The sequence below is a fragment of the Ochotona princeps genome, chromosome 23 (assembly GCF_030435755.1).
Source record: "Ochotona princeps isolate mOchPri1 chromosome 23, mOchPri1.hap1, whole genome shotgun sequence".
Classification (NCBI taxonomy): Eukaryota; Metazoa; Chordata; class Mammalia; order Lagomorpha; family Ochotonidae; genus Ochotona; species Ochotona princeps.
In genome coordinates, this window is record NC_080854.1 from 5,117,695 (window position 1) to 5,140,476 (window position 22,782).

Here is a 22,782-nt window from a genome sequence, read left to right on the forward strand (position 1 = left end):
GATTGCTGACCATGATGAGGAATTTCCCTTTCATTCCAAGTTTGGTGAGAGGCGATCTGAGGGTTCTGGGCAGGAATAGAAATGAGGTAACTTAAGCTTTTACAGATCACAGTGATACGTGGAGTCACTGGAAGAATAAAGAATACGAAAAGGTAGACTAGCTAAGAAGACTTCAGGCAAGGGGTGATGGTGATTTGGACTGAAAAGGCAATAGGGAAGTGGTGTGGTGGCTGGATGTTGGTAGTTGTCAAAGGCATGGCTAATAAGACTTGCCAGCAGAATTGCTTGCATGTTATACAAGCAAAATCTTGGATGATTGCTGTATTTTTGGCCTCAGGAACAAGATAATTAGGAGTGTGACCTACGGAGGGAGGTACGTGAGAACAGGTCTGGGGAGTGGTGGTGGAAAGTATTTTGGTTTGGATTTAAGTTGGAATGTTGGAATTTAAGTTGGAACCAGAGTGGAAAGGTTGAAGTTAGGTTTATCAGTTTGGAAATCATCATCTCAGAGACAGTGTGTGGTGCCACAAATCTGGATGAAGGCACCAGAGTGAGGGTGCAGAAGAGGAAGAGGGCGTAAGCCTGAACTTTTGGTCCTGTACACAGGTAAAGGGTTAGCAGATGAGAAAGAGTCATCAGTGAGTAGGGAGACAACAGGTGATTGCAGTGTTTCCAAAGTCGTCTTAACATCTTTTTTTAAAGTAGGGGTTTGCAATAGGGTATAGTAGCTTAAACCCTCACCTGTGGTGCCAGCATCCATATGGATGCTGGTTCAAGTCCTGGTGCTCCACTTCTGATTCAACCTCCTGCTAATGTACCTGGGAAGGCAGTGGAGGATGGCCCAAGTCCTTCGACCCCTGTATCTACTTGGGACATCTGGAAGAAACTCCTGGTTGCTGGCTATGGACCAGCGCAGCATCAGTTTTTGCAGCCATTTGGAAGTGAGTGGGCAGAGAGAGCTCTGATTCTTCTTCTCTCTGTGTAACGCTGCCTTTCAAATAAAAACAAATAATCTTAAAGAAAATAAAAAATTAGTTTCAAAATGGAAGGAGTAATCAATAGCTTCTAGTTTCCCCTGAGAGATTAAGTAAAGAAAGGTCTAAGATCTGACCTTGGTAACAAGGACATTGCTGGTAGGACCTTGACAAGTACAATTTGATACAGCTCTGGGGATCACGGACTAAGTAAAGTGGGTTCACAAGTGAGTAGAGGGGCCAGCATTGTGGTATACCAGGTTGAGTCACCATCTTCAATACTGGCATCTATATGGGGACATCAGCTGAACTCTCGGATGAGCTACTTCATATATATATATAAATCAATCTGAAGCCAGGAGACACAAATTTTTTCCAGATTTTCCACTTGGGTACAGGGTCCCAAGGCCTTGGGTCATCTCCCGCTGCTTTCCCAGGCCATAAACAGGGAGCTGGGTGGAAAGTGGAGCAGCTGGGACAGGAACTGGTACCCACATGAGATCCTGGCAGGCCAAGGATTTTAGCCACTAGGTCATCATGCTGGGTCCACAGCTGAGCTCCTTCTGATCTAGCTTCTTGTTAATATCTTTGGAAAGCAGCAGAAGTTGGCCAAGCGCGTGGGCCCCTGCCATCCACTTGGGAGATCTGAATGAAGGTCTTGGCTGCGGTCTGACCCAAGCCTGACCGTTGCAGCTGATAGACGAGCCATTCACCTCCCACTACCCTTTCTCTCCCTCATTCTCTGTAAATGTGCCTTTCAAAAAAATAATAATAAAATAAAATAAGTGAATAGAAAGTTAGAAAGCAGAGCTATGGATTATAATGCTCTCACAAGTGGTAAGGACAGTGCAACAAGGTGGCAGGGGGACAAGAGTACAGCTCTTAGGTAAACTTGTGGATGTGGCTGAGATTTCCCTGAGAAAATGTGCTGATGACAATGAGGAGAGAGCTTAGAAGCACTGCTCTCCGAGAAGGAAGAGGAGGAAATCTCTTCGTACAGGGAGGCACTGCTGAGGAAAATATTCACTTTTCAGAAAGAGGGGTTTTAACAACAACCTATGCTGGCGGGGGGAAGGAGCCAATAGAAGCAGAGAAGATGTTGGCTGGCAGGGAGGGGGCTGACAGCTCGAAGGGACAGCTTGAAGCTGACAGCTTGAAGGAGGGGTGATGTTCCCTCTGAGACAGCAGGAAGCAGGCAAGACATAAAGGAGGGAGGCCGGGGAACAGTGCACCTCAGTGACAGGAAGTGTTCACCTGCTGGTGTGTTCTGCCTGAGCGGTGGCGGTGGAGGAGCACGTGATGGGAATTGGTGGTAACCAAGTGGTAAAGACAGCTTCAGGGGCACAGTCCCGGTGTGTTCACAAACAGCCTGATTCTCATCTACCCAGTTTGTGTTTGTACAGCCCAGCAAACTTCCCAGCTCCCGTCCAAGAAGCTGTCTTTTGCTTCATCCCTCCCGTCGTAAATCCCTTCTCCAATCCTGCCTGCAGCCTCGGGGAAGCTCCCTGTCACGGGTGAGTTATGAAAGGAATCTTTATCTTTCCTTTCTGGCACATGTCTTTCCCCAGGAGGTCTCTGCTGAGCCCACCACAAGCAAAACACAGAAGATAGGAAAAGCAGAAAACCAAGGCAAGGAATTCAAAAGACAAGCACGCAGCAATGCAGGATCAATTCTTAAAAAGCTGCAAGTGAACTGAGTATGTACTAGCTGTGTGCTGCCCACACCTGGGTTTAAATGTCTGCAGGGCAGGGATTGTCTTGCTTTGTGTCTTTGTAGACGTGTTGGATCCTTTGGATTCTAGTTCTTGGGTCCAGGTGAGCAGTAAGTGGTCTTGGGACAGTTATGAAGTCTTGCAGGGCATTGGTGTCCCCAACTGGAAAACAGCCCTGGTAGTTGAACCACCTTCACAATGACTGATTTATGAGGGCAATAGTAACTGCTAGCTCACAGTGTTCGGCCTGCTCTAAGAATGGAGGCATGGTGTTGGCCTCTAACCCTCTTAAGAAGTGAGGGCATGTCCTGTGAGAGCGGGAGGCAGGATCCTGAACTGTACAAAGCTTAACCTTAGGTTCTTTGTCATTGCGTACGATAATCGCGAACCTGTTGCCTGGGAGCTACAGAAGGACAACAGTGCAAGGCTGGTGAACACAGAGCGTCCTGGTCCCTTTCAAGCCTGCTGCCTTTCTGGAAACCTGTGCTCCCATGCCTGGTCCCTGATGATCTGCAGTGCCTCCTCAGAGTGTGGGCTCTTTTTGCTGCTTCTCCTGTCTGGGGAAGTCCTCCTGCCCAAGAACTCACACCTCTCCATTAAAGACAAAAAAATTAGCCTAACCAGAAAACTTAAGCTATCATCCTTCATCCAGGCAGTCCTTGCCTTCCATAGAAGGTGTCAGGAGATAGCATAGCTCAGTGGCTAGGGACACTCTAAGCTGGTAGGGGATGGCAGAGCCCACAGTGGACAGAGCTGTGGATGTGGGAAATCACAGGTCCCCACGGCCACGCTGCTTGGAGCATTTAGGAGGGTCATTCTGGAAAGGATTCAATTGATCTAAACTCTGGAAAATGGAAACTTGTACACCTGGATGTGCACCAGGCTTGTATGCAGCACTGGACTCTAACGATCTCTCTGGAGAAAAGGCATAAGATCTTTCGGTCTGGGAATAAGAACAGTGGGAGTTCTTTAGGACTATTGTATGGCAAATAGGCATATTTGCTGCTGGCAAATGTGTGTGGTTTGTATAAATAAAAAGCCACACACACTTAATAAAACCCAACTATTCTTGTTTTCCCTCAACACTTTACAGCGTCATTTCCTGGTGCCTCTTCCAGAAGTAACTAGAGACTTCATTTTTTCCCCTGTCCATCCATTACTGAGACTCTGGGGATTGTTCATTTTTGCCTGTCATTTAATTCAAGGTCAATTCTAACAAAGGGACATCTCAACACTCTTGGTGGGTTATTTTGTAACTGAGAAAACGACCAACAGAATAGTCACAATCCCTGGCTAGAGAGACATGACAATCCATCAGAACACAAGATCTCTCCTAGGTCAGGAATGGGTAAGAGAAAGAGAATGAGTAAAGGTATTCTGGTACAACTGAAGAAAGCCAAATATAGATCGTATATTACTGATTAATCAGGCTGTCGACCAGCGATGTCATCAATTGGAACTTACCAGAAGAGCAGTATCAACCCTACCCAGGTAACTTATGTGCATGGTAAAGACTGAGTACTGTATCAGTCAACATTATTGTATCAATGCTATTTACATTTCTTGTGTGTGATAGTGGGATACTAGAAGAATATCTGTGTGTGTGTGTACTAAAAATAGGACCATCAAGAGAACTGAGCCCTACCTAGATACCTGGTGGCACCACAAATTATCCTGCTAAAAATATGAGCTGCCTCTAGGCTGGATAGACTAAGCAGGGAGGTGTGTGTTAAACCAGCTACATGAAGAATATCGACGATATGAGACCAACTCCTGAGGGATGAAACTGACTCCATGGAGCATCCACTGTGCGACAAGTCAATGAGGGTAGGAGATTGGGTGTGCCTCCCCAACTTGGTGTGGATGTTTCCCCCCCCTTGTGGGATGACACAGTTTAAAATTCCTTCCATCATATGTTATAATTCCCTCTGGTTTTCTCCAGCATTTTATCGAGGTCAGACACACCCCTACAACTGTGTGTGTGTGTGCTGGTGACAAGACAGAAGGGAGGTCTACTGGGTCCAGAGTTCTCCGTGAGGCCTTTGCAGAGGTAGCGGCATGGCTGTAAGGGCTAAGGTTGTTGGGTTCCAGGCTGCCTTTTCTGGAAGGAGAGTTGAGTTATTGCCAGCTCCCGGGTCTCTTTGAGGTGTCCCTGTGTCCTTGGCAGGTCTGAGAACTGTATTTAGGATTAATAACCTTCCCTGGAATCTCTAAATGCCAACTCATACAAGGGGAAGTGGTGAGGATGTCTCTCCACAAGCCCCAGATTTCTGTAGTTGCAAGCGGTATTGACTTGCGGTGGGGCACTGGTTTCAAACAAGAATGTGCACAATCCAAAAAGACCTGAGTAAGTTCTTCCTCCCACTCGTTTCCACATTCCATTCAGGTTGGGAACGTATTTGAAACACTTTTCATTTTGAACTACGAAAAGGTGGAAGAATCCAGCCCCTTTCTGCCTACCGTAGACAAAGACAAGTATCTCTCCACAAAGGTACAGGATTAGGTTACCCTTCTGGAATCCTGGTAGCCAACTCAAGTTGTTTTTGAAGCACAATGCTACCCATGAGGCTGAAACCAAAAGAACCAGACATTCCAGATTGACTCAAATAATTCCATTTTTTAAATGTAATGTTCTGGCACCTCTCTGATTTCCATATTTGTTCCAGTTTTCATCACACCCTGTGATATTGAATGGCAAGCTCGAGAACAGAATGCTTCTTTGTTAACTCGGCTGCTTTCTACCCGTATAGCTGGCAGGTGTATTATGCTGTTTGTCAGGAACTACAGGCAAACAGAATTTCCATTCAAGAACTTCAGTCTCTTTCAACAATTATAAAGACAGGAAAACTGTTATGTGGTTTACTGTGTGTGTTTGGGGGTAGAGGGAGGAGTTTTACACAAAACCAAAGGTTGGAAAATCTCAATGAAAACTAAGGATTTTTGAGGAACTTTTCATTTCTGCATTATAATGGAATGACCAAAGCCAAAAATAAGCCTATTTTTTTTAAAAATGTGTCTGTTCCAAGAATTTAGCAGGGGAAGAAAATGACATTACTAGTTATTGAGCCATATGACTCTCGAATACATAGAAACTTGGCCTTAAAGGCAAATTATGATGCTTCTAGAAACCCCAGGATAGGAAGGTTAAATCCTTTTCTTTGGAATTACTTAGAAGCAGTCACAGCTTGGAGCCAGGATGCTCATTGTACAGTACATGTAGCATAGCTGTGTCTGACTACACAAAACAAATTTCCAACTGAACTGGAAAAGGGCTCTCTCATACTATGTCTCGTCTGTGTGAGCCAGACTTTATCAGGTTTTGGTACTCTGTGTGACAATTATCCCTTGCCAAACACGCTTGTCTGAATTACTCCATAAAACACACTTGATAAATGGGTTTATGAAGACCATTAGGTCTTGAAGCACTTAAATTAGTCCCAGATGACTTTCTTTTCAGTTAAAAAATAAATTTAAATAAAATGTAAACGTAAACATATTTCCAATTCTGAGTTCCATTTCAACCGCGGAAGCACATGGTCTGGCATGAAGTCCTATACCTGTTTTTGGCATTTAGGAATTTGTGTTTGTTGGAAAAAAACAAGACCTCAGGTGGCTCAGTATATCTATCTATCTATTTATCGATAGATAGATAGATAATATTTTATATATATATATATATTTTATATATATTACATATATATTTTATATATATTATGACTAGCTATTTATCGATCGATAGATAGATAATACTTTGTATATATTATGACTTTTTTGTATTTGTTGGAAACAAACAAGTTGTTGGTTTTTATCCTTTTTTTCCTTTATTTTTATTTTTGATTTTCTATCCTTAAGATAAAATTGGAACAGCTGCTTCATAAGAATCTTAGAATCATGGGCTCGGCAGCGTGGCCTAGTGGGTAAGGTCCTCGCCTTGATCCCATATGGCCGCTGGTTCTAATCCCGGCAGCTCCACTTCCTCTCTATCTCTCCTCCTCTCAGTATATCTGACTTTGTAATAAAAATAAAATAAATCTTATAAAAAAAAAAGAATCTTAGAATCATTCAGTAAGAGAGCAAACATATAACATCAGGTACATCATGAATGTCCCATAAACCTTAGGATTCAATTCCTGCAGCTCTACGGAAGATGTACACAGATCTGGTGAGGCGATTTAAGTGTATTAATACTTATCTGTTTTCAAATCAACATATTTATCTTGTAAAATAATGGATTTCAACAACAATCCAGAGTTATTATTATTATTATTATTATTTTTTTTTTTTAGTGTGTATTGGTTGACTTCTAAAAGCTCAGGCTGTTTCTGGTTTGCTTGTAAGGCCACTGCTCTTCTGTCCCCATACCCCAGAACCCTCTTTGCATAATCCCAGTTCACCCTTTCCTGTCCTCCTACACTCTCCACAGTTTTTTGGTATCCGGTTTCCCTGTCTAGAAAACTTTATCACTTCCTTTCATTATGATCTCATTCTTTTTAAGACGCTGTTCAAACATCTTTTCTTCTATGCAGCTCTGATTTTCTGGGTCCAAAAATAATGTCAGTCTCCCCCTTTACCCCAGATATAGGGGGAAAAAAGTGAAAGTAATAGTCTTACCCACTTTCCTGTAGCCCTTGAACCTTTGTGCCCTAATTAACTATGTAAAGATTGTCAAAAATTAAAAAAAAATAGAAAAAATAATTTCAGTCAGTTTTAGGTCTTTGAGTATTTTTTAAAATTATGATTTTAAATTCAGAATGGGGTTAGCTCTACAGCAAAGTTGCAAAAGACTGCACAGAGAATTATGGTGCCTATGCTACAACTAAGGACCTACTAGGGGTATTTAGTATTTTAAACTTATTTGGTAACTGACTTTAAGTGGTTTGAAGTCATTCCACTGAGTTGAAGTTACCATCGAGTAACCAAGTGGGTGCCAGAATCATGTTTATTGAATCAAGGAATACTTGTTTTCATTGCTTTGATTGTCTACCTCAACAAAAGCCATCAGTCTGTGTTAAGTTTATTAAGGTAGAAAAGACATACAGAAAAATATAAACATTGTCAATTAGTCCTCACACAGAAAACATGCTCATGTAGCTATCACCCAGGTCTTCAAATGGAACATTCCCCGCACCCCGTGGACCCTTCAGTCTTATTTTACCAATGGGACAAAATGCTTATAATACGATCCACTTTAGGATTGTTATATCCATGGTTAAGTGTATTGAGTCTACTAAATAGCTCATGGCTTGACTAAAGCAACTACAATGTAGTAGATTTCCCAATGGTCAAACAATGTCCATTTTCATTAATAATTTAGATAGTGCCTGCGTTAAGCCTCAGTGGATGGTTGGGTGTAGCCAGTCTGGACTGCGAGACAATTTCAATTCTGACAACATCAGTTAAACCACTGTAGGAAGCAGGATGTAAACCATTTTCATTTCTGTTCCCTTAGAAACACACGGAACAAAATAGAGTTTTGCCAAATGGAAATATATAAAACGACTAGGGAAATAGATGTTATTTTTAAGCTTCTAGGGGGCTATCACAAATAACTGGGAGGAGAGTGGAAAGAATTCAAAAAAGCAGGTGACCTTTCAAGAGGCAGAACCCGGCAGGGTCAGCGATGCGCCGAGAATGCGGTCAGAGGAAGAGATGCTGAATGCACAGGCCTGGAGAGACTGACTTCACTGGACATGATGAGGTGGGAGGTGGTGTTTGCCCAGTCCTGTGTGAACTGGACAGCAAGAAACAAACTATTCCCTGGAAATGAGGGCCCCGAGAAGCCACGAGCATTTTCTAGTCGAGCAGCTGGAGACACCTGGGGGCTGTTGGGTTTGCTGCTGGCAGCCAGGTCTGGAGCACTGCTCTCAGGGGAACAAGTCTGCTCTAAGAGCAAATCTCCTTGTGGAGACCCAGTGACCCACCTTCCAGCCGGCAAGCACACGGGAGCCCAGTGAGCCAGCAGGAGGCGACCAGCTGCTCCGGGAAGGGGCAGGGGAACAAATCAGGTAGCTATGCTGGGTCCAGAGGGGGGACAGCCACATGGCCGGCCCCTCTCTTCTAAAGTTAGGTCATTGCTGAGCTGCAGCTTCTGAGAGGGGTCATGGATGATGAGCTGCTTTGTAACAAGGGCGTCTGAGCCCACACTGCTGGCTCTGTGCTGTGAATCCACTCGGGCAGCATCATGTGGCCATCTGGTTTCCTCACAGAAACAATCCTGAGAAAACTGTCTTGGCTGGAGACAAGAGCTTAAGTTGTACTTTCAGAAGAGGTCAGCAAGTATCCAGGCCAGAGAAGAGAGACATGCAAGAGTTGATACTATCCTGATAGCCACATAGAGGATGGAGCCACATGACTTTTAAGAGCCACACCAACACAGGGCACAAAAGGCCCTGGAAGTGGATTTTATTCTCAAACCACCAGTTTCTCCTCCACCATCCCCTCCTAGGACCACAACCAGCATTCCAGGTAACGGGAGTAGGTCTCTGCAGGGGCTCGCAGAGAGAGATTCAGATAGCTCAGGACCACAGCTTCTCCCGGATTCTTGCCATCTTACAACAGTCCTGCGCCTTGTTCCGTGGAGCAGGATAAAAACTCCCTGCAGGAAAGGGAGACAACAGCAGGGCCGGAAAAGGACCAGGTGGGGTGACCCTTCCCTCCCTGGGGCTCAGAGCCTCCACCTGTGCTTCTCTGGTGTTTTAGTAAAAGGGACAATGACAATTCCCCCTGAAATATGGGAGTTTGTGGTGAACAGGATTAAATTGGAAAGCCCAGGGCTGCTGATAGTTTGCTAATACTCTGTTTGCAAGTGCTGGCATCCCATATGGGTGCCAGCTTGTGTCCTGGCTGCTCAACTTTTCATCTAGCTCCCTGCTTGTGGTCTGGGAGGGCAGCAGAGGAAGGCCCCAAAGCCTTGGGACTCTGCATCTGTGTGGGAGACCTGAAGGAGGCTTCTGGCTCCTGGCTCCAGCTTGGCTCAGCTCTGGCTGTTGTGGCTATTTGGGGAGTGTACCAGTGGATAGAAGACCTCTCTTTCTGTCTCTCCTTCTCTCTGCAAATCTGCCTTTGCAGTAAAAATAAGATCTTTGAGAAAAGCTGCATGTCCAGTATCAGTGTCTCCAAACTCATTAACCCTCTAGGGTCATGAGGACAGGTTCTGGCTTGGTCCTCCCTTTCTTGCCAACAGCCCCTAGCAAAGCCTTCTTCTATAGGTTCAGAAGCTCATCCTGCAAACAACTCAATCTCCAACTTCGTTCCCAACAGTCAGACAAGCTTTGACTGATGGGCTACATCAAATGTAGTTGAGGCTTGCATATTTCATGAACCATACAACCTGGGCAAATGCAGCAAAGAGTACTTCCTCTATGCTGGCAGTGGGTTCTCACCAATGACAATGGCCTGAGGTGTCAGAAGAAGCGAGTGGGGCAAGAACGTGTGCTGGCCCTGTGGATGCCAGGTCTGCCATGAAGAATTCTATGGGAAGCCAGACAGCTTCTAGGTGGAACCAACAGGAACGAGAACTTGCCACCCCGGGAAGCCCCTGGGACCCTGGAAATGAACATGCAGAGTGAGGGCCACCTCCATCTTGCCTTTTGGGCTTCCTTTTTTAAAATCCATTCTTCCAGTAGGTTGGTCTCCAAGGAGCTCACACGTAAATGCTTGCTGTTGAGCTCACCCACCCTGTGGCTTTGTGGCCAAGGCCAATGTTAAGCAGTGAACTGCAGAGGCCCCTGCCTCCTGGGTAGGCTGTGGGAGAGCACCTGGAGGCTGAGGACAGAGATCAAGTTGAGTCTAGGAGCCAGTGGGCGCAACTGCCATCTCTTCAGAAATCCTGCTCGCTTGTCTTTGTTACAGGAACACTCATCCTGGTTTTTCCTTTTTCTCTGATAAAACAAGGGTCTTGCTAGGGTTGCTCTCTCGAGTTCACCTGTTACAGTAAGTGCTGCAGCCTGTTGGAGTGCCTTGGCAGGGAGAAGAGCCTTTTATCTGCTTCTGATCACTGTTGGAGTCTCAAGCCTTAGACTCTTTGGAACTCACAGCCATGGTTCCAATTAGCTGCTACCGATTCCCCAGCCCCACTTCTCCCTTGTTTATATATCTTTGGCTCAAATATGCTATTTTTGCTCTCTCTTGGGACTCAGGGGGCTGGCCGTGGGGTGAAGGGGGTTCCTAAGGCTCTGGCAGCAACGAGGCTCCCCATGACCTGTTTGGAATTCATGGCAACCAGAGTCAACAATGTTTCGGAAAAACAGCGGCAGGTTTATGTGGTTCAGAAAAACTCATCTTGTTCCAAGACATGGGAGGAACAGATAGAGATGTTTGGAAGCTGCTCAAATCAGAGCTTCTCATACTTGGGTCATCATTATAATCACCCAGGACACTTGCAAATACAGTCTTGGGGTTGAGGGTAGGGCAGACATCTGTGCTTTGCAAAGCTATTGGGTGATTTTGGCACCAGCTGAAGCAAAGCCACTGGCCTATGGTTTGAGCTACCTCGAATCAGGGGCAATGCTCAGCTTTGGGGAGACATGGTGTGTCTCCGTCAGGGTCTCTCATGTTGCAGACATTGCAGGAGGGCAGGCGCTCAAGCATTGGAGCCATTGTCTGCTCTCTTCCAGGATACACGAGCAAGAAGCTGGGTGAGCAATGGAGTAGCCAGGATTCAAACAGGCTCTTTGATATGAGATGTGGGTGTCTCATGTCGTTGGCTTAACCCGCTTTGCCACAGCCCTTAGTCCAAATCTTCCATGTTTGAATTTGTTTGTTCATGGGCTGAGAACTTAATACCAGCCTAAGGATTAGGTAGGGCCATAGTAAACTAAGGTAATGGATCTAGAAAATGATCTAGGCCCAGAATCACATCTTAATAAATAAATACTCATTCCTTTCCAGAATCATCTTAAAAACAAACCAACTAGGAAAAAACCAACTAGTGATTTTACTAGCAACACCCTCACCGTCTAGGCGCTTCTCAAAAGGGCTCACCGACTTGGTTTGAGGTGATCGGGAATGACCTGGAAACTGTGTCACCTCTGTAATTGGGACTGGATGGTCTAGAGAGGGAGTAGTAAAGGAAATGACAAAGCACCCTTTGGAGGATGATGACAGAAACCTACGTATGAGAATACTCACACTTTGGGGACCTCGGCGTGTCTGAAAGCAATCCCGATTACTCACCCGTGTAAGCTCTCCCAGCATTAATCCATCTTGGCAATGGGAGGGACATTACCAAATGACTGCACTGCCTCCTGGCTTCTCCCAAGGCCCTGGCTGGAAAAGCAAATGAGTGAATGCTCACTCTGGAAGATGGAATTGTTTGCCGTACACTTCGCAAGTACATAAGCATTTGATGTGTTATTTTTCTGTTGATCCCATGCGTCTGAGTCCTAGCATGGAAGGAGTTTCATTAGGATTTAACCAGATACTTATCAAGTTGGTGGCCACCAAGGCTATTTTTTGTTCCATAGTAATTTTAGGGCATGATGCAAATATCACATCTTGTCCCTATTGTATTGGCCAAGAAAAGAAAAAAAAAAAAAACGAAACAAAGCCTGCTTGGTTCTGAAGGTGTTTGCACATTTTGGGGTCAATATTTAACATGCTTCCCGCACAGAAGATGGTTAGAAAAAAAGTACATTTGCAAACAAAACAAAATAAAACATCGCCCCCTATTGGTAGGGTGTCTTACCAAAAGTAAGGGAGATGCCGCATTCGGCAGCTGCTGGCTGACTTCCGTGGTCACATCAGATTTTGGAATGGCTGTCTGTTGTTCAGGCTTCATGATGGGATTGTCACGAAGGAAGAGGAAAATTCTGTCATTAATCAATTAGCCTCAGGAGACACTGATTGAGTGGTCTGGATATTTTCCGAGGAAGGCAGAAAAGTGTACCATTTTAATACGTTTTTAATCCTTGCTAACGAAGAGGAGATTTTTTGGGAGAGAAGATCTAAAAGCATTAAGTATAATATGGATACAGAGAGGATTCATTGAGAGCAAGAGGCAGGTCATGGCCGTATCAGAATATTTTCCAGAAACATAATAGATTCCTAGGTCAAGAAAATGCCATTCCTAACCAGCCTAATGAAGAAAAAATACATTTTTAATCTAACTCCCAGGGCCAGGAGGATTGTCTTTGTTCTTCATTTTTCATTCATCCACGGGACCATAGGTGTGGGAAGCGTGATTCCTCAGAGTGATTCAGAAGTCTGGGGGCTGGAGGCAGAGTCGCGCACGGAGACATCACCAAGTCTCTCACCAGCAAGACATGGGCCTCCGTAAGTCAAACGAAATGCCCAATGCCCAAGTCACAAATTCTTGTCACTAAATCTTGATACTTGTGTCTAAAGCATTCACAACAAGAGAAGTGTTTGGACTACTTTTTATGGGGAACAATGTAACAGTACAAGCCACATCAGACGGGACATAGCACTGCAGCTTCCACCTGCCGACCACCTTGGCTCCAATGGCCATTCTGTCTCAGAGTCTACGAAAGGGGTCCGCAGCATTTAGGCCCAGGACAAGGACGATTAACAAGGTTGCCTTGGATTGGGCATGAAGAATATGAGAGGGGTCCTTGAGGGTTTCAGTAGGAGTCTGCAGAGCGTTTGGGTTTGCTGGTTAAAAGGAAGATGGGCAGTGATGAGGCCAGGAAGACAGAGCTGTGTGGCTGAGCTCTGCACAAGTTCCAAAAGGATAGTTAAATCATAGCATAGATTGGATACTCACTATCTGATATCATGACAGGGTTTTTTTTTTCAGATTCAGTAAGGTGTTTTTGTCCAAAGAATATCAAAGTAGTACCACATTTTGCTGATACGTGTATGAAAGTGTCTGAAACTACTGGGTCCCTCTGAAATTCATGCAGACACTCAATGGGCAAGTGTGAAAGGGAAAAAAAATCTGTACTTGAAGGTCATTTCATGCCATCTAACGCAGCAGAATCAGTGATTTACCGCAACTAAAGATCTGCAGACTTCTTACCCTTATCAACCGTAAGGTCTCGATAGATGTATTGAAGGTTCCCATTTTATGTGGGGGACAAAAAAAGAGATGAACAGGAACAAATTCTTCTTTCTGTGTTTAACCTGTATGAGAACATAAGTACTTAATGTTCTGAGAATTCCAAGGGGTTTCCTTGCCAATCCTGTCTTGGTCTAACTCCCTATCAGTAGGGCATGGCACCATTTGCCGGTGATTGCCGAATGGAATTTCACAGTGGCAGGAGATGGAGAAGAGGGGGAGTTACTGGTCAAGTCAAAACTCCTTGGTTTCCAGATGAAACCCTTGATGTGTTTCAAAAAGCATTAGTCAAAGGAAACTAAAAGTGAATTTGACTCTCAGTTATGAAGTAACAAATAGCCTCTAATAAAATCCTTCCAGATTCTTATTTTCTTTCCTATAGCCTTGGGCAGAAAAAAAAAATTAAGAAAATGGGCTGAGTTTAAGGAAAATGAACCCATTGCTTCAAGGAGGGACAAATTTCACCAATCTTGGGAATGTGGTTTGTGTTGCCAAAGAGAGGCACCTAGAAGATTACTGCTCATTGTAATGCTATACTAAGAGCATCTCATGGTGGCTTTTTGAACAACTAGTTTGCTGTGTTCTAACTTTGAGGCATTTCTTCATAAAATGATGGCTATGGGAAGGATCGATTCTAACACCCGGATAAATCACACATTGTTTCAGTGAGCTGAAATAAGTGGCTTTGCTTTGAAGTGCTAGAAAGACTTTCTGAGATCATGAGTTACATTTCTACATCAGGTAGACACTGCTCTTGGGAAGTGGTGGGCAGTGGTAGGCAGTGCTGGGAAGCGAGAATGGACACGTTGTCCTGTGTCTTGGGGCTCCCAAGGTTGATTCCCAAGGTGCACATGACTTCCGTGTGCTTCTTTTGAAGCCTTCTACTTATCACAAATGCTGTGAATTTACCGAGTGGCTCAAACGAAAGGGAATGTGACTCCTGGGTGAGGAGGAAAGTCAGGTTTATTTTGTCATCTTAGATTCTCACTTGCTTTCCATGGTTTTTATTCTTTCGTTTTCAGCGTGAAGGCAGCATGCTTCTAAGTCTGATCTTTAGAAAATGGGTTGGGAAAGTCAGTCGGGAGAACACATGAACCCATAGAACCAACACATTCTTGGAGCCCCCTACCCTTATCAATGGATTTGGCATTTCCAAGGCCTGGGAGACCAATATTGACAAAATCCCTGGGCCCTCCTGTTTTGCAGGGGGAATTCTGAAGCACATGATTGTGTCTGCTCATTCATTTAGAGGGCAAAGCCTTCTGGTTCCTGCAGTGTTTCCTTCTCTCTCTCTCTCGCTCCTTCCTCCACACAGGAGTACTTTGATCTTGGATTGTGTGTTGTTTCTCTTCTGGCAAGTGGGCATGTACAGTCAGGGAAAAGACTGACTCTCAGTTCAGAATCAACCCATCAGCAGAGTACACATTAGCTTCTTCTGAAGCTCACCTGGAGCTTGAAATTCTTGAAAACACACATTTTCAAAACCATGAATTACATGAATATTTCCCTCTTTTCTTTAAACAAAACCCATCTATTTGTTGCCTACAGGAGACACATCTCACCAATAGATTAGTGGAAACTATATCTCATGGATTTTGAAGGTTTTTTTTTGTCAATTTCATTTCTTCAAAACATTTCTTTCTCATTAAGTTCTTCACTGACTCCTAGGTCACACAGTAGTATCATTTTCTTCAAGAAGGTTCTTGATTTTCTTTTTCATTGCTTCAGCAACACATTGGTCATTCAGTAGCATGTTATTTTACTTTATGGTGTTGTACATTTCTATTTTTCTTCCTGTAGTTGATTTTGTATTGTGGCTTTTCACTCTTTTGAATATTTTCTAAGATTCTTATTTTTAATTAGTTTTTAGCAGATCTAGTAACTTGTAGTACATGAATATTTAGAATTTTTTTAAAGTGACATAAACCTTATTAGACAAATATCAGTTCACATTTAACTTGTATAATTGGAATTTCAAGCTGGATCTAATGATAAGCTTGATTCTCAACAAGTTAGATGGAATTAAAAAAAAATTCTATGAAAGTCCAAATCAAGGCTTGTATATGCCAAAGTTTTGTAAATTGATGGTTTTGAAAATATTGTAAATGCTTGCATTGTCTTTAATTTTTGTCTAAGAATTAAAAAAAATCATAAATGTTTAGATTAGGTCCTTAGTTCTTGCCTGTTAAGTGGCTTTTTAATGCTAATCTTAAGTTATATACATACTGTATTATTTCTGATAATTCGTTTCACCTAATTATACCTTGCATATTTTAATTTATATTACATAGATCCTAAAAGTGAATGCATCATAGCACATTATAATAAATATTCTTTTGAATCTTTTCACTAAAATTGTGTCAACTTGATATTTTGAATCAAGCATTCTCAATCCACTCATGAAGTTGGATTTGAAGGAAAAAAAAGATCTATTTATGTAGCTCTCAAAAGATGCAAGAAGCCTGGCCATGCGGGTCGCAGTCTCCAAGTTCCCTGCCTGCAGGCCTCGTGGTGGCCTGTGGACGGAGGGCTGTGCAGAGGGGCCTTCTGGGAGTTCCTTCTTGCTTTACCACTATGGCAAGTGCACAGCAGCAGCTGCTTTCCCAGGCCTTGAAGTTTCCAACTTTGGGGTGATGTGCAATTTTACTCCCTTGTCTAGCCCATCACGACTTCCTGTTCTTTTTCCATAATGTTTTTCAGATCCACTTCTTCCTGTTGCCTTCCCAAGGCTGATTCTGGTCCAGGCTCTAATTACCTCACACACACCTGCAGTCTCCTAATATTCTCTTTCCTGTCTCCAATTCTTCCTCTGTTTTTTTTTTTTTTTCCCTTTCTGTCCACACAGAATCCTCTTCCTAGACATCATTTCCATCCCACAGCCCTCCCAGCAGCTCCCAGTTGCAGCAGACCTAAGCTCCGAGTCCTGTGCTGCAAAGCCCCTCTCACTGCCCAGCCCATCCATCTCCCGCACAGCTGGTCTCCACGCCAGCCAAGCACATGTCCTGACACCACGTCTACACAATGCTATCACATCTGGTTAATCCAGTCAACTCTGTCAGATCTTCAGTTCATCATCTGGATGTTTTGTCTACGAGATGCCAAACATCTGGATTGACTGAAGAAATTCTCTGCATTGATGGAGCCTTTTCTTGTTTCTTTTTTTTTTTTTTTTTAAGGTGGATTGGCCAGATGTTTCGGCATCAATGCAGACACGCTGCTGTCTCCTCCATTTGTCTTAATAGCTTGTCTGCACAACCTCGTCTCCACCTGCCTCGTGACCGGTCTCCTCAGTGACATGTTCTCCTCTCTTTCCAAGTTTTAGTCAAAACGCCAGCCACGAAGCAATTCTGGATGAATCCCATTATACCCAACTCCTGGTTCATCTTAGCATTTAAAAAGCCCTAGCCATACATATTCTTTTTTTGTCTCCCTCCACCTACCACTCAACAGAAATCATTGTTTTTATTTTGGGCCGCTGCGTGCCTCATCTACCGCATTATGTTAGACACTTTACAGCTAAATATAAGCTGTGCCTTAAAGATAATCTGGCTTATGTAGTGAGAAGCTTGATTGCCTAGGGTTCAAGGCCAGCAGCCCTAGAATTCAGTCTTTTTTTTTTTTTTTTATAGTCCACTTCTTCTACTCAGTATCACCCAGAGAATAATTTAACTTCTTCAAGCCTTAATTCTCCTTCTCATTTGTGAACTGCGGATGAGCATGGAGTGTACTTGATAACATACTTTATCTGGATGTATGTCAGCGGACTGTCTGACATTAGATAATTGTCCGTTCAGTACTGGAGCTCACCATGGTGAGGTCTGACCCTTCGTAAAATTGCCATCTTCTTGCCTATTTGAGTGTGACAGCCCCTTGCCAGATAGGAAAGGCAGGTGTTACTGTCACCATCCGAGAGGAGAAAACAGAACTTCTGAGTTTCTGTCAGTTGCCTGTTACATCACTTACAGGTCTCAAGTCTTCTGGCCTGGCTTTCTAGATGTTCTATGTTGGCCCTCTATTCTTTCTTGACCGAGGAACTGGAGTGCTGCTTTCTTTAAACAATAGGTACTGAAGGAAGTTTCATAGGTGGATGTATGTTTTTCCGTGGTTTCCCCAAACCGACGTGTAGACCTGTGCCCATCTGTGACCTATGGCAAGGTTTACCTGCAGTTACCTAATGTTTTTCTTCATTGTGAGTGTAAACATATTCTGATTATGAATATTGGTGATACTGACCTGTAATTATCTAATACCACCATATTGATTGAGTTCCCAGGTTTTTTTGGGGGGGAATATATTTGCTTATTCGTTAATTTCATATTTATTGTCGACTTTTAGTTAGGATTGTCTGACACTGGGACAAGACAGAACAAAACTGATACCCTTTCACAAAGGGTATCCTAGGGTAGGAGATGGATGATAACTACATGAGTAATTAACTCTCCAAGGCTCAGTTCCCTCAGGTGTGAAGTGGCTGTAACGAGTCCCAACCTCATGGGATAGTTCCTAAGAATTTAAGAAGCCAAGAACCCAGCATGCCTGGGAGTCAATTGTTGTACTGAATATGGCTGACGTGGGACACAGAGATGGTAGGCAGCGGGGCATGTTTTAGAGTGAACACTTTAGATCTTCGGAAGGTGCCACCTGAGCAAAGATCTGCAGGAGCTGAGAGTCAGCTGCGTGGACCACTTGCGGAAGTGTGTTCCAGACAGAGGGCATGGTCAGTGCAAAGGCTCCGAGATGGCTCACTCCTCGCAGATAGTATAGTATGGCTGGTACAGAGTAAGTCCTGGGGAAGGTAGTGAGTGCTGGGGCAGGGAGACCGAAGGGAAGGGGGTGGAAATGACACACAGACCCTTGAGGAGCCGCTGAAGAGTATTAAGCAGAGAAGTCTAACAATGCAATTTAAGTTGGCCCTACTCTTCATAATAAATGCCTGGGACACAAAAGTGAACTTGAGGAGGCAAGTTCCGGTGCTGTACTGGCAGTCCACACGCAAGCCCATGGGGCCAGGACAGGGCCGGCGAGCAGAGACAAAAAGTTTGGATATAGCAGAAAGGTAGGGCCTACAGAATATCATAATAGATCAGGTGCATTGGATAAACACAGGAATCTATGCTATTTGACCTCAGCAAGTAGAAAGATGGCATTGCCAGTAGCAGAGATTGGAGAATGGCAGGTTTAGTGTGGCAGGGATGTTAATTCACAGTAGATCAATTCAGTTTTGGGACATGTTGGGTTTGATGGACATTATGAAATTTCATAATTAAATGAACCTAGTCCTCATCTAATATTAGGTATTGCTTCAAAACTTAAAAATATCACCTAATGGGGCCAGCATAATACCTGGTAGGGCAAGGCTGCAATCTGCAAGGCCAGTACCCCATAGGAGTGCCAGTTGAACAAGGCCTGATTATTCCATTTTCAGTCCAGCTTCCTGCTAATGGCCTGGGAAAAGCAGTGGAAGATGGCCCAAGTGTTTGGGTTCCTGCTACTCACCTCGTCGGATCTGGATGAAGCTCCTGGCTCTACCCTGACCTGGCCCCTCCTGCTGTGGTCATGTGTGGTGTAAACAAGCCAATGGAAGGTCTTTGCCTGTAATTCTTACTCGAATAAGGATACAACGGTGACATTTCTCTCACCCTAAATATACATGTTTCCTTAAAAAAATCGTATGTTTGTACACACCACCCAAAAAAGGAGGAAACTCACAAATTATAAATTTACTCATAACTGTTGGGAACTAAACATACCCTTTGGTCATTTACTTTTCTGCTTCATTTCAAATGTATTTTCTCCAGTGAGACTAAACTCAGAAAATAAATGAGTCCCGGAAGAGTTTCTTGCTTTCACAAGTAGACTGATTTTTTTTAAATGACTATCATTTTTTGGTATCATCAAAATGAGGAAAAACAATTTTCTGAAAGACCAAGAACATCTTATTTTTTGACTGGTGCTACGATGAAAGCCTCCGGAAGATGTTTCTGCTAAACAAGTAACATGGATTAATACCATGATCGAATCTTTAGGGAACAACTCCCAGCAGATGTGGAAGAGAGACCAGACTTCCGTCTGCATCTCATTTAGAAGTCAGGCTTTCCAGGTAGAGTTTCCCACCCCCTGACCCCAAACGCCATGCCTTAAAAAAAAAAAAAAATTAAACAACGAATTTGGAGATTTGTCATATTATAGGGAATGATTCAAAGAACTGTAATCAGCTCTTTGACCCTTTGCTTTCTCTGTTCTGTGAGATTCGGTTGCTTTTTGAATTGGACCAACGAGGGCAAGACAAGACAAGCAGGAGGAAAGCTAGATAGGAGGCAAACATTCTTGGAAAAGCTTCCACCAATACGCAACCTGAAGATACAAACCGGTCGCAGAGACCTACGGCGCAGCTGTGGCTGGAACGTCCAGCTTGCCCATTTGACCAGGCAACCACAGGAAACGGAAACACGGGCGCCGACCGTGAGCCTGGCAAAGGGTTAAAACCTCTGCCGAGTCCCTTCCATGGGAGAGCCACTGTACAAGGTTTCAGCTCATAACAGACAGAAAACTGTATACTGGAGCTACCTTGGGTAGCTTGAGTAATTAACCCCGTGGAAGCCAGGCTTTCCTCCTCCGAGGGTCTGGTTTATCAGCCAATCAGTGAAAACAAGTCTCCACAGGGATTAAGGGGACTTGGTGCTTGTGACAGAAATACTCAGCTGCTCTGTCTGGGGAGCGAGTACTTCAATGAATACGGGACTTCAAACACCATCCTATGTTTTTGTATTTCTATGGGAATTCAGATTTCATCAAGTCCTTATTAGAAAGGATTTCTCAACAATGTGAACACTGTTTTATTTCTCTTCATTGAAGGCTAAAAGGAGAAAGATCAAATACACCTCCTGCTTTCTAACAAGCCCAACCGGTAGGACATGATAAAGTGTTCAGGGTTCCTGGAAGAGGCAGCTAGAGCCCGAGACCTGCTCCAGTTTTGTGACTGACAGTGTTAAAGAATGCAACCACTCTGAACTTCTCTACACCCTGTAGATACAAATTGCTGACACTGATACCAAACCCTCCATGGCAACTCACTTCACACCTCCGTTTTTCTTTCCTGTTATCACCAAGATTAAACAACCATGGTTGGGCAATATTGGGCATCGCCATACAGGCCACACTGATACAACAGGGCAGCTTTATGTACTTCTCACGTCAGATCTTATCATGAAACTTGGTGTGACAGTTTGATAAAGACACCCAACAGAGCTTACTGAACTGCTTCTAAAAACAACAGCGGCAAAACACTCATCTCCTCACACCTTTTAATGACCTTGTCCTAGGGTGTCCCCATTTTTAGATGCATCGCTGACTGTGTGGCCTCAGAGGATGTAGACTTGAGGGCATGTGACGTGGGCGGTTTGATATTACACCTTTCAAACTTGGAGTACCTGCTGAGAAAGAGGTCAAAGGTTAATTTTAACTCTCACCTTGCCAACAGCTTCCAACAAAGCAGTAAACAACAACAACAACAACAAAACGAAACAAACAAACAAAAAATGAGCCCAGCTGGTTGTATAATGAAAGAAAGTATTGCCAGGAGGAGCTGGTTTTCTGTTTGCTTTCCCAAATGCCCAACATTGTCGCGGAAACTAAGCAGGAATGCTAATGGGCCTCACCATCTCAGAACAATATGCCTAGAGCAAGAGAACAACATTTTAAAGTGCATTTACTAAAGTTTTTGATATTTTGGGATTCTTTTTTTTTTTTTTTGCCACTCATTTGCCTGCGACCTATCCACAGACACTACTACGAGCCATTTAAGTTAATCTTTACTACGTAATCCAACTATGTTCCTAAACTTTGAAAAACATTACTGCTATTGTTCAGTTGATGGTGATCAGAAATTCTTCTGATAAGATTCTAATCTTGATGAATTGCAGCCGTGATTTTTTTTTTCCCCCTCCTTTGAGGTTAAATGGGGATGGAAAGTACTCCAAGGGACTAAAGCTTTACTTCTGTCATTCAGTTCCACGTTTTGAATCTACAAAGGTTCTCCGGACCCTGGTGTTCTGGGCTTCTCTGCAGTTGGGTTAATCCTGCACATAGTGAAGAAGGAAAGATGGAGGAATCTAGCGAGGACTCACGTCACCACAGTCAGCAGCAAAAACACTTGGTAACGCCCAGCAGAGGCTTTGGGAGCCTGGAGGTCACAGTTGTGCTTTGTGATAAGGAGCTTTGTGGGGAGCAGAGTTCAGGCCACGTTTCCCAGCACCAGCTTCCGTTTGGGGTGGCTTTGTGTCTGAGTGCCATGGCCTCCAGGTAGCTGCATGGCTCAACCAAAACAGAGACAGGGCTCTTCTGCTGAGCCTCTGTTCTCTCAGCTCAGGTTCTAGACATGATCACAGAAGAAATCAATTTTTTTTTTAAATAATTCAGGCATACTAAAATGTAAAAGAAAGAGAACTGAGCACTCATTATATAACTTAGCAAATAAAGCATTACAGATACAAGTTAAGTCCCCTGGGTATTCCTTCCTCCTCCTCAGAGGTAATCCCCGTTTTTATACCTTGCTAAATATGTTTGCATCCTTGGGCTGCACGCACCAATTTTTTTTTTTTAAAGATTAATTTTTATTGGAAGGGCAGATCAGGTTTATGGAGAGAAGGAGAGGCAGAGAGAAAGATCTTCCGTCTGCTGGTTCACTTCCCTTATGGCCACAATGGCTAAGCTCAGCTGATCCAAAGCCAGGAGCCAGGGACAGGGTCCCAGCAACTTTTTCATCCATTCTCTGATGCTTTAAGGTGTATCTTAGCACATATTCATGTCCTTGAGTGATGTGTGACAATTTCCTTAGGATTCAGCCCTAGGTGTAGAATTTTCTTATCAATGCATATGCAAATGTTTAACTCCACTAGTTAATACCAATCTCCAAAGAGGCTTAGGCATCAGTAGCGAAGCTCACATTTCAGACTCAGTATTCTGGAAGGGAGACGTGGTCGTGGTCCTGGCCAGCAAGGCAAGAACTTGCATTGCCAGCCCAGTCCTAAGTGATGTTGCTGCTACAGTGTAGCCTCAGGGGTTACACTCTGAGAAACAA